Genomic DNA, 13,296 nt, shown 5'->3' with positions numbered 1-13,296 from the left:
ATTCCATGGACAGAGGAGCCTGGCAGGCTACAGTCCACGAGATCACAGAGTTGGACACGACTGAGCAAGTGAGCGCACACACACCTCTCTGTAGTGGCGTTCAGGCCCCCACAGACAGTGGAAGCACCTGCCTACGGAAGGGCTCCTGGGTAGAGGCAACCTTTCCCTCCTCTCCATGGATCATCACATGACCCCATATGGTAAGATTCACCCCAAGGCCAAGATTGGAACTCAGGGGTCTTTAAACTCATCTTGGAAGACACTGTCTGCTGGGGCAGTGGGCGCCTAGAGAAGGTGACAGACAGCAGTCAAACCCCAAGCCACAGCCCACCGTATCACCCTGGTCTCCAGCTCCCTAAATATCCCTCCTCACTGACCTCTTCCATCTTTTAACAGGAATCAATCCAATCAATCATCAGTCAATGAGTCAATCTTCTAGAAAACGCTGTATCTCCCACACCTGAGAAGCCCTCTGTGAAAGGGTCCCCGAGACCTTTCTGATCGGCCCCATAAGCTGCTCAGACATGCACCTTTAAGAGTTTGGGTGCAGGAGATAAAGGGAGATCAGTTTCTTTTCTTTTCTTTTTAACTTTCTCTAAATTTAAACCTAATCCACACCCTTCCTCCACTCACACCTCCCAGGGACCTTCCCTGAACATCCCCAGGCAGAGAGGCAGGCATGCTGCAGCAGGCCTCTGAGTTTCCCAGGACGGCTGACTGGGGCCAGGTTCCACGTCCTTCTCCTCCCTGCAAGGCCTCAGCTCTGTGTCCCCGATCTGACCCGGTCTCCTGCCTCCAACAGAAAAAAATGACCAGCCAAACCCACCAGAGCCCCCATGTTCTGTCCTCAGGCCTCTTGTCAATAAGGCAGTAGGACCCTGCTCCCCAACTCCACCCCAGCTTCAGAAAGAAGGGTCCCATGGGGGCGCTCACCTGGATAGAATCTTCTGGAGAACCTCTGCTTCTCTAGTCCTGGGGACTCCCCAGGACTCAGTAACACTCCCTTTCAGCCCTCCCTCAGGGGCCAGTAGGCCGAGAAGTCTTGAGATGAGGAGGAAGCTGTGCCGGCCAGCGCTCGGAGACACTCCAGAAAAACATCTTGGTTCAGAGAGGCTGGGTCCAGGTGTGGAGGCGGTTGACGTCATCCTTTCACCTACTACCCTTCGCCCCACATCCAGGAGACGGAAGACCAACATGCCACGCCTGCTCTGGAGGCAGATGGAGCGACTGAGGGACTGAGGGGCTCCCCCAAAGGCAACTGCTCCAAAGTCCAGTGGCCCCGGGAGTGAAGGGGAGCGGTCACCTGGTACCTGCGTGTGGGCCGAGGCCCTCCCTCCCTGGGGACCGCAGGCGGCACAGCCCTCCTTCCCCACTTTCTCTCATCTCCCGACTCCCAACACCTGCTGGGTATTCCAGAGGTTCTTCAACCCAGGCAGCCACAGCCTGTGATCTTCCCCTCACTGCACTGTCAGGATCTGCTCATCCATAAGGTACCAGAGGGAGATACAGAGAAATGCTACAGCTCTTCCAGACAGACAGGGCGGAAGCAATGTGAACTTCCAGAGATCTCACCTTGAGACCCTGAGCCCAGGTGTGCTACACGTGCACAGATACACAGAGCTTAGTATCGGTCTATACATACACACACACACAGTGTGAACTTCCAGAGATCTCACCTTGAGACCCTGAGCCCAGGTGTGCTACATGCACACACACACACAGAGCTTAGTATCAGTCCACACATACACACACACACAGTGTGAACTTCCAGAGATCTCACCTTGAGATCCTGAGTCCATGTGTGCTATACACACACATACACACACACAAACAGCTCAGTATCATGATGGTCTACACATACACACACACACAGTGTGAACTTCCAGAGATCTCAGCTCGAGATCCTGAGCCCAGGTGTGCTATACACACACACACACACACAAACAGCTCAGTATCACGAGGGTCTACACAGACGCACACATGAGAACTTCTAGAGATTGCACCTCGAGATCCTGAGCCCAGGTGTTCTGCTACACAAACACACCATACACAGAGCTCAGTATCACAAGGGTCTACACACACACACACACACACACACACACACACACACACACACAATTTAACTTTCAGAGGAGCCCAGGTATACTACACACACACCCCAGCTCAGTACCACCCAGCACTGTCCTCACAGAAGACACACACACACACACACACACACACACACATATAACACACTCAGTATCATGAGGGTCTATACACACATACACACACACCCCCCCAGCTCAGAACCACCCAGCCAGGCTGCTGCCCAGCACTGTCCCCACAGAAGCCCAGCTCCTGAGGATCTATTCCTACGGTTATCCGGGCCAGCAGAGGGTGGGAAGTGGTGGGTGAGGTCACACCGGCAGAGGCCACCTCTCACCACACCCTTGAGGCTCTCCTGAGGACAAGGAGGATCCCTGAGAGGGGCTGGCTCTTTCCTCTCTCCCTCTGACCCTCCTGCCCCTCCCCGGGGACTCAGGGGCCCCAAGCACCCTCAGAGAGGACAAGGGAAGCTCTCCAGGGACTGTGTTCCCTGTGAGCAACGTGACTATCACAGAGGCTGTGCGAACAGTGTGACCAGGGTTTCTGGGCCACCCAAACCGAGGCCAGCTGGCTCAAATTCCTATTCCCTCATGAATTCATTTTCCCTCGTGAATTCCTTTTCCCACCACCCCAGAATAGCAGGGGGCCACCAAGTGTGCCTGAGTCAGCTGCTAGGAAGGAAAGACTCTGGTTGCCAACGGAGCCCTCCCACCTGAATTCTGGGACAGAGTCTGGGCCTACAGACTAAAGTTCAGAAAACTCCCTCGGCCTGGCCTTGGAAGGGAGGAAAGCCCCTGGCATCTCATGTCAGTGGGAGTAACGCTCACCCACACCTCCCTGTCTCCACCACGCACAAGCCCAACATCTGCTCATGTTACTTCTCAAACCTGCAAGGTGTCCCAGACATTCTCTCCCTCCACAAATGTGGTCCAATCATCATCCTCAGAAAGGCCTCCCCAACCATCACCAACCCATCCAACACACACAATGATGCAGGCCAAAAATGCTTTTCCCCCAGGAATATCTACATCTTAATCCCTGGATACAAGGAGCCTATCTATGTAGGTAACCTTATACGGCAAAAGAAATTTTGCGGGTATGATCAAGTTAAGGATCTTGAGATGGGGAAGATTGTTCTAGATTATGTGGGTAGGTTTGGGGTAATCAGAGGGTTCTCACAAGAGGGAAGTAGCAGGAGTCGGAAGCTGACGTGACAGCAAAGGGGACAGAGCGAGAAACTGGTCGCTGCTAGGCTGCTGGCTTCGTCGACGGAGGAAAGAGACCACAAGTCAAGGGATCTAAGCAGCTTCAGGAAGCTGGAAAGGATAAGAAAACAAAATTTTCCCTGGAGACTCCAGAAGGAAAATAGCCCTGTAGGCCCAGACTGACATCTGACCTCCAGAACTATAAGATAATAAATGTCTGCTGTTTCATTTATTTTTCACTGTGCTGGGTCTCTGTCGCTGTGTGAGCTTTTCTCTAGTTGCAGCAAGCAGGGGCTACTTTCTAGTTGTGGTGTGGGCTTCTCATCGTGGAGGCCTCTCTTGCTGCAGGGCAGGGGCTCTAGGACGCACAGGCGTCAGTAGTTGCGTCTCCCAGGCTCTAGAGCACGCAGGCTCAGTAGCTGTGGCGCAGGGTCTTAGTTGCTCCATGGTATGTGCGTCATCCCAGACCAGGGATCGAACCCGTATCTCCTGCATTGGCAGGTGGATTCTTTCCCACTGAGCCACCAGGGAAGTCTGCACGGGTGCTGTTCGAAGGCACTAAGATGGCAGCGTGTGTTAACAGCAGCAACACTAACACACAGGCACTTCTCTGAACTCAGCTGAGCCTGACTGTCGCATAAAGCACAGGTCCTTGGGGTTCTCATGGGCAAGCTCTCCTTCCAGACTAGATAGTAAAAACCTAGTGGGCTGGGCCTTCTTTCACCCCCAGAAGGCAATGCATGCACTAGGTGTTCAATAAATTTCAGCACCTCTCCACTCCCACAGTAGTCAGACAAAAGATAAACAGTGGCCACAGTCAAGACCTGAGACAGTTCCTCCTTGTCTAATGAGTTTCCAATTAGTCACCGCCAGCAAGTTTCCGATTCACCAAGAGGCATGTGGGACCAGTGACTGCCCCATACTCTAGGCCCCAAAAGAGGGACTGGAGCGGGGGCGTAGCTGCCCTGCCATGCCACATATTAATTGACCAGCCATAAACTCTGGAAGAAGAGGCCACTTTGGAGTTTGAAGAAGGGACTACAGCAAAATGGCCCTACTATCCCAGGAAAAGCAGTGCACCAGGAGGTTTCATTGAAACTGAAGGCAAAGGAGAGCAATCACTGTGGATGGGAAATTGCTATTGCTCATAGCCAGGGTAGGTCACAACTTGTGACTAAGCAGGAAGATGACACAGACACAATGTCCCCAGAAGATAGAGGGGATGAAGACCATGCTAGAAATCACAGACACCTCCAGTGTTCTCAGAGGCCTCATCTCTCCCATCTCTAGAGGCTCACAGGACCACCCCTTCTTATCAGCAAAATTCAGAGACCCAGTCCCACAAATTAACAATCTAGTTGCTCCCCGTACACCCACTATAGGAGATGCTTGTTTTGAGGTCGCCAACCTTGAACCACACCTTCAAGAGCTGCAGCATTTACTATTGCATCAGATTCAAAGGCATTGGAGAATCTCAGTGGGAAGCAACTGGGAACAGAGGGGCCCACTGGGTCTGAGTTCTCAGATGAGAAGGAGAGAATGAGCAAGTACCTCAGTGCATGAGAGTCCAGACAGCAGAGATTAAATGCAGTAAACGGAGTCACAGGCTTTGGAGTCAGGCAGACGTGGTTTGAAACCCAGTTGCTCTGTTTTACTAGCTTTGGGTGGCCTTGGGCAAGTCATTGGACCTAACCAAACTTTAAGTTCCTTACCCGTAAAAGGAGCGCAGCAATAGTACCAACTTCACTGGTCTCCAAGAGTGAGAGGATACAAGTAGAGCAATGTGAACAAATAACACACAGTATACCTTTCATAAATGGTGGCAATGAGAAGGATGGATGAGTTACTATTTGTCCATAAGCATCAGGATAAGAGATTTTTCTAATGTGTGCCTAAAAAAGTAGACCCATATCTCACGTCAATAATAAAGATACAAGTTTAATCATGTACCACCATGACCTAACCCTCCCCTCCCACTTCACCCCGATCCTGCCGATCATACATCATCTATGATCCCAACACAGATTTGGACCATGATCTTTTAAGGGCAAATATAAAGCAATTCAGCTGGAAACGGAAACGAGTCTGATATCCAGGCCACACAGAAGGTCAAACCAGAAGACGAAGTTTGAATGAGTCAGTCCTATGCTGTAGCAGGCAGGGCGCATTCCTCTGGGTTCCGCAGGGAGAGAGTTGGAGAGGAACAACAGGCCTGAGCAGGAACAGAATTTAAGGTGACGTGAGGTAGGGAAGTGATCGTTGGAAACCATCCTTGACACTGGTCCTTGGATTTTAAAGAAAAAATGTAATCCAACTCCAAGGTAGACAGATGAGACAGCCAGGACATAGAGGGAAAAGCCCCAGTGTTTGCCCATTTCCTAAGTCACAGGGAATATCCAAGAGGGGAAGGCAGAAGAATAGACCTGGTACTCCAGCCAGCATGGCTCAAAACCAACATTAGTTCTACTCCTAACTTGCTGGACAGCAGGGAGCAGGGCAGTGAGCCATCTGTACCGCAAGGTCGACCCACTCATTTAGGGATAAGACTAACGGCCCTTCCCAAGTCATGAGCTTCAGAATTCACTGCTCAAGTATATTCAAGCACCCACTTTGCACAAAGACTGTGGCAGCCTTGTGGGTTGACACAAAGATGAATCACACACAGAACCCGCTCTGGAGAACAAACACTGTATCAAGAGAAACCAGACAAGCACATCAATGACAAAAGGAAGCGAGGACTTCCCTGGCAGTCCCGTGGTTAAAATTCGGTGCTTCCACTGCAGGAGGCACAGGTTCGATCCCTGGTTGGGGAACTAAAATCCCACAAGTCACGCTGTGCGGCCAAAAAATAATAATAATAATACTAATAATAGTTTTTAAAAAATAGACATATCAACAGATTATCCACAAAGCAGTGCCTCAAGTGCTGACACAGAAGTGCACATAAACTCTGCTGATGGAAGAAGTAGAAAGTGCCACCTGGGGGACCCAGGCAGCTTTAAAAGAGTGAGATTTTTGCTGAGTCTTGAATGATGACAAAGCTTCTGCCAGGTAAGGAAGAGCCCTAAGGGCATCTGGTACAAGGGTGGCAGCATGGGACAGTGAAGTCCCCAGAGGACCTGGACCATGCAAGGACCTGGGGTGTCCAGCAGCAAGGGGATGGGCGCACCTGGGCTAGGCCTGGAAGACCCACCACGGAGACTCAGGGAGACAAGGTGAGACACTACCCTCAAAATATACAAACTGCGAGGTGGTGCTATGGCCGCAGGGGTCTACACAGCCAGAATGTTCATGAAGCATCCAGAAGCCAAAGAAGATGCTGGCTGTTTACAGAGAGCTTCAAGGAGAGAAAGAGATGGGGAGAATGTGCTAGGAAGAAGAATGACATCTACCCCAACCCCTGTGAAGTGGGAGGAAGCAAGGCCCCCAATAAATGTGGAGATATGAAACTACCCAGATACGAGATGTTTCTAAAAGCAGGGGGGCAAATGCCAAGTCTAGAAACTGAGATGCCAGGGCTTAACTAGAAGGGACTCTTCCCCTGGGATTCCAGAACAGCAGCTCCCAGCTGGGGGCATTGTGTTGGGGGCGGGGGGTAGTCAGTGTTACCACCTGAGGGTTTTTCCCTTCCCCAAATTCCCTCCCCAAGCAAATCAGAATTAGGGAGGCTCCCCCAAACACAAGTTGGTCTTCAATTCCAAGCAACAGCAGCCCCCTGCCCCCCACTATGAACTGCTGCCATCAGTCACACACCCTGATCCTCCTGGCCCTCAGGCACAACAGCAGGAGCTCCAAGCAACACCCCCTCGTCGCCCTGGATGCCAACCCTGGGCCCGGCACCTGGGCCCGGCACCTGACCCAGACAACTTAGGAAAGTAGATTTCCCCAGGCCTGGCTTACAGACCCACACAACAAGGTCAATTCTCAAAGGAAGCCAGCCCTTCAGAGAGCAGGGCCTCCTGCATGACCCTGTCCCTCAGGGTTCCCTACCCCAGAGCCCGGGAGGCCCCTCTGCACCCCACAGCACCCCCCCCACCCCACCCCAGATCCCTGCCTTCCCTTCTAAGGGGCCTCCACCAGGGAGGCCCGAGAAACTCATCCAACCAGTTTCCAGGTGGGAGGAGAGCAGCTTTCTCCCTCAGCTAAGCGGTTACACATGCAGAGGGGGCAGCTGTCACCAAACCCTAGGTTCTGGGGCAGGCGGGTCCACATGGGCATGGCCCAGGTAGCAGTCCTGTTCCTGGAAAAGCCAGGCCTTGATTCAGGACTGAAACTCAAGGCAGGGCAAGGCAGCAACCTGCCCCCCGACCTCCTGGCTTCTGCAGCCCAGAGCTCTCGGAGTGGTGGACATGGCCCCAGCCTGGCGGTGTCCACCAGGGGAAGAGGCAGGGTCGGGGACAACATCCTTCCACCTGCCCAACCTGCCACCACCCCTAGATTTTATCTAACATAACCACTCTCTGTGGATTCTGGGAAAAGGAAACTTCCGTAAAGAAGTGGGAGATTAACTCTGCTTTTCCCAGGGTGTGCTGGGTCCCTCGACAAACAGTCCCTTCCCTAATCGCCCAACTCCGAGTGTTCAGAGATCAGAAGACCCTCCGAAGCCCCTTGCAGAACCACGTGCAGTAACTCGAAGAGGAACACGATTCTCACCCTCGCCCGGCCTCGATGGACACATCCCCTGGAAGAAGCCTGGGCAGATTTTGAAAAGGGACCAACTCAACCTGTCCTCAGTTTCTGAAGGCCCAAGGGAGAAATTTACCTTTCACCCCAAAGCCAGTGGCCAGCCGGGTTTCACGACAGAGTCTGGCAAGACTCGGAGGCCTTTGATAGTTCTGCTCCTGCCCCATTCGCACCCCCTGGCCTGGCCAGCCGGGTACCTACCGCTTTCCTCAAAAGAGCTCCCATCTGAGCACCAAGAGGGCCGCGTGGGGCCCGGGAGCCGCATTCGGCCCCGGCAGCCGAGCAGTTAACAGGCTTGGGGCGAGCAGAGAGCTGCCACCAACAGCCTCGGGAATTAAAGCGCCCGCCGCCTCCTGCAAAACCTCTTCAATAAACGTCCTATTCAGAATCAGTTGCGCGTGTGGGTCATACTTTCTGCATTTCTTTCATTCCTGATGCCCGGGGGGCCCCTAACAGAGGAAACGGAGCTTCCCACCCCAACTCAGCAGGTCCCCACTGGGTGAAGACCCAGGTCACAGCCGGGCCAGGTGAGCGCCACCAACCGCTGAGGACGCGCAAGTGTCTCCAGCAATTCAAGTCTGGGGACACTAACTGCAGGAAGTCAAATAGTGAAGACACTTGAACAAAGCCGGAGCATTCACCAGCACAACAATAACCCATTTATGCGGCTCCTCCCCCACCTCAGGCCCTCAAAGCCTGAGGATATTAACCCTTACAACAGCCAGAGACAGAGGGGAGGGATGGCCAGCGGCGGTTGGGAATTATTTCCCTGTTTTACAGATCAGGACACTGAGGCACATGTGGCTCCCAAGATGCTGGGCTGGAATAACATCAATAGCAGGCAATGTGGTAATAAACACATTCTCTATGAACTCTCCCTACCACACCTGTGTGTGTGCTGAGTTGCTTCAGTCATGTCTGACTCTTTGCAACCCCATGGACTGTAGCCGGCCACGTTCCTCTTTCCATGGGATTCTCCAGGCAAGAATACTGGAGTGGGTTGCCATCCCCTTCTCCAGGGGATCGAACCTGAGTCTCCTGCATTGCAGGTGGATTCTTTACCACTAAACCACAGGGGAAGCCGGTGAGGCGGAGCTATTTGCTCACCAATAGCCATGCAGCAGGAAAGCCAGGGTTTGCTGGAATTCCGGTGCTCACTATCCTCAACCCCAACATCAGTGGGGCCAAGAGATACAGCCAAAGACGGATGGAAAGGTGCCAACCCTGCCCACCTCGTGGGAACGCCTGCTGGCACTTTCTGCCCTTTTACAAGTAACACTATGCTCAGAACAAGTTCCTACAGCATGGAGCAAACCTCAGAAGGAGGCCAACATGGAGTCGGCTGGGAATTCGTAACCTGCCCATTGATGCCTCCAGAAACCACTTCTGTGTCAACATGTGACCCAGGGGCCAGCACACAGGTTGCCTTCTCTACTGCAAGCTGTGTGCTAATCCACACAGCTGACTCAGGGAACGGGCAAGTGTCCTAACTTGTTTTCTGTGTGTGCTGCCTTCTTTACTAAGTCACAGCCTCCTGAAGGTTAAGGACCAGATCTTCCCAGGGTTTTGTGCATTTTCTTCCCCCAGGGTTTCTGATGGTCCAGTCCCTACTACTGATTTTGGCAGCTGTAGCACTCATGCCAGAAGAAAGCTGAAGCACACAGGAAGGATGGTATTTTCTGGGCTCTTGTAACGGGAGGATGAGACATCTCCAGTGGAGTCACAGAAAAAGGTTTAGGGATGGAGAGGCACTGTTCACCTCTTCTCTGCTGCCTGGTCAGGCTCAACCCAGCTGGAAGTTGCATCATCAAGGCTCAGACAACTTCCATCTAAAAACAGGACTACTCACTCATATTTGTTGACAGTATAAACCACACGCCAGGTGCTGGGGACACAGCAGTGAGTAAGACAAATCCTTACTATTATGGAGCTTACACTCCAATATGGAAGACGGTCACAAAAGGTAGGCAAATATCTAATATATTCCTGGACAGTGTTAAGTGTTATGAAAAAGATGAAGAAGAGAAAAGGCAGTATGGGGGAGGACCTGGGGGCAGTTAGGGAGGCCTGGGAAGGCTCTGTAAAGGTGACTCTTCGCAGAGACCTGTATGAGAGGAAGCAGCCAGACATACAAAGTTCCTCTACCAATCTTGTCCTCTGTCCCACCTCAGCCCCCCACCCACATATTTGGTATGTCCTAGACCTCATCATCATAGTAAAGTAAAAGTGAAAGTCACTCAGTTGTGTCCAACTCTTTGCAACCCCATGGACTATGGAATTCTCCAGTCCAGAATACTGGAATGGGCAGCCTTTCCCTTCTCCAGGGGATCTTCCCAACCCAGGGATCAATCCCAGGTCGCCCACATTGCAGGCGGATTCTTTACCAGCTGAGCCACAAGGGAAGCTCATCATCATAATAAGTGCAGACTTCTGATGCTTTTAAGCATTCCACTATTTCTCAGTATAAAAATTACTAACCACACAATAAAACAAACCATGACAAGCAAGTCAGAAGATGAAAGAAATTGATACTCCAAAAACTAGGAATAAAAGAAAAAAATCTGAAAAAGACTTTGAAAAAGTACTAAATGGAAATAAAATAGTTGACCTTTGAACAATATGGGGCTTCGGGGCAGTAGAAAGCCATGTATAACTTTACACCCAGCCCTCTGTATCCATGATTTCTCATCTGCAGATTCAACAAGCTGCAGATTGCGTGGTTCTGCTGTTACTGTTTAGTCGCTGTATTTGACTCTTTTGAGACTCCCTGAGCCCGCCAGGTTCCTCTGTCCATGGGACTTCCCAGACAAGAATACTAGAATAGATTGCTATTTCCTTCTCCAGGGGATCTTCCCAACCCAGGAATCAAATACGCACCTCCTGCATTGGCAGGCAGATTCTTTACTACTGAGCCCCGTGTAGTACTACAGTACATATTTATTGAAAAAAATCCACATATAACTGAACCCACACATTTCATATCCAGATTTTTCAAAGATCAATTGTATACAATATTGACATGTTAAACCCAATATAAGTTAAACAGAAAACTAAATACAACTAAAGAAAGAATTAGTGAAATGGGGGAAAAAAAAAAACTGAGGAAATTATCCTGAAGTAGATGCAAAGAGTAAGATAGAAAATATGAACATTAAGAGACAAGGTCCAGGGCTTCCCCAGTGGTCTAGTGGTTAAGAAGCTGCCTGCCAATGCAGGGGACATGGGTTCGATCCCTGGTCTGGGAGGACCCCACATGCCACGGAGCAACTAAGCCCATCTACTGAGCCCGCACTGTAGAGCCCATGAGCCCCAGCTACTGAAGCCCACACACCTAGAGCCCATGCTTCGAAACAAGAGAAGCCCCTGCTCTCCGCATCCAGAGAAAGCCTGTGTGCAGCAATGAAGACTCAGGACAACCAAAAATTTTAAAAAAGTAAATAAATAAATCTTTAAAAAATAAAAGAGAGACAAGATCCAAAGAGTTCCAGAGAAAGAAAAGGAAAAGAATTAAGGGAGAGGCAATTTTCAAAGACAGAATGTATATGAATTTTCCAGAACTGAACATATCGACATCTGTCCTCACATTGAAAGCACAACTAAGTTAAAATTTTTAAAAGTCATTAAAAAAAAAAAAGTCCACATTTAGACCTATCATACATAGTATAAATGCAGATTATCAAAGACAAAAAACAACATCTTAAAGGATTATAAGGAAATACTATGAACAAATATATGCTAATGAATTAGATAACTTTGATGCCATTCCTAGACAAATTCCTCGAATTGAGGATTTGGGAAGGAACAGAAAATCTGAAGAGATCTGTTAACAAGCAAAGAGTCTGAATTAATAATTTTTAAACTTCCAATAAAGAAAAGCCCAGTACTCAATGGCTTCACTGATGAATTTACCAGACATTTAAAGAATTAACAGCAATTCTTCACAAACTCTTCCAAAAATCAGAAGAGGAAAGAACACTTCCTACTCATTCTATGAGACCTGATAAAAGACCAAACAAAATATCACAAGGGAAAAAAAAAGCTACAGGCCAGCATCCCTTATAAGTGTGGCTATAAAAATCCTCAACAATATACTAACAAACTGAATCCAGCAGCATATAAAAAGGAATATACACTATGACTATGTGAATTTATCCCAGAAATACAGGATTGGGTTAACATCCAAAACCAAAAATAAATTAATATAATTTTAGATATTAATAGAATAAAATACAAAAATCATCTGGTCACCTTAATAGACCCAGAAAAAAAACATTTGACAAAATCTGACACCCTTTCATGATAAAAACACCACACAAGCTAGGAATAGAAGGGAACATCCCCAGTCTTATAAAGAAGATACAAAAAACCCCACAGATACTTCATCTCAATGGAAAAAGAAGGAATGTTTTCCCCCTAAGATTAGGAATAAGACAAGAATTTCCCCTCATGACACTTCTATTCAACACTGTACTGGAGTTCTAGCCAGGAAAATTAGGCAAGAAAAAGATATAAAAGACATTCAGATTGAAAAGGAAGAAGTAAAAGTATTTCTAGTTGGCTTAAAACTCAACATTCAAAAAACTAAGATCATGGCATCCAGTCCCATCACTTCATGGCAAATAGATGGGGAAACAATGGCAACAGTGAGAGACTTTATTTTGGGGGCTCCAAAATCACTGCACATGGTGACTGCAGCCATGAAATTAAAAGAACTTGCTCCTTGGAAGAAAAGTTATGACCTAGACAGAATGTTAAAAAGCAGAGACATTGAGACATTACTTTGCCAACAAAGACTCGTCTAGTCAAAGCTATGGGTTTTCCAGTAGTCATGTATGGATGGATATGACAGTTGGACTATAAAGAAGTTCATGCTTTTGAACTGTGGTGCTGGAGAAGACTCTTGAGAGTCTCTTGGACTGAAAGGAGATCCAACCAGTCCCTCCTAAAGGAAATCAGTCCTGAATATTCATTGGAAGGACTGATGCTGAAGCTGAAACTCCAATACTCTGGCGACCTGATGTGAAAAACTGACTCACTGGAAAAGACCCTGATGCTGGGAAAGACTGAAGGCAGGAGGAAAAGGCGACAACAGAGGATGAGATGGTTGGATGGCATCACCGACTCTATGGACATGAGTTTGAGTAAGCTCCAGGAGTTGGTGATGGACAGGGAGGCCTGGCGTGCTGTAGTCCATGGGGTTGCAAAGAGTCGGAGACGACTGAGCAACTGAACTAAATTCATAGATGACGTGATCTTATATATATAGAAAAATCTTAAGAAATTCACAATGAAACAATTAGTGGACTCCACAAACGAAAGAGTC

The 13,296-nt window shown here is 49.2% G+C and overlaps 1 protein-coding gene across 2 annotated transcripts in view; it reads right to left on the bottom strand.

Moving 5' to 3' along the window:
- PLEKHG3 (pleckstrin homology and RhoGEF domain containing G3) overlaps window positions 1-13,296 on the bottom strand; it is a 43,364-nt gene that overhangs the window by 18,669 nt on the left and 11,399 nt on the right. Inside the window, exon 1 of one of the 2 annotated variants that reach the window (XM_043472289.1) lies at window positions 934-1,279. The exons of the other annotated variant lie outside the window; for it this stretch is intronic. The gene's annotated coding sequence lies outside the window, so the exon portion shown is untranslated. Of the gene's footprint in view, window positions 1-933; window positions 1,280-13,296 lie in introns of those variants that run through there. 2 annotated transcript variants of the gene reach the window in all.

This window comes from Cervus canadensis, chromosome 6, assembly GCF_019320065.1.
Source record: "Cervus canadensis isolate Bull #8, Minnesota chromosome 6, ASM1932006v1, whole genome shotgun sequence".
Classification (NCBI taxonomy): domain Eukaryota; kingdom Metazoa; phylum Chordata; class Mammalia; order Artiodactyla; family Cervidae; genus Cervus; species Cervus canadensis.
The sequence above is the reverse complement of the archived record's forward strand: the minus strand, read 5'-3'. Positions and strand labels throughout refer to the sequence as shown.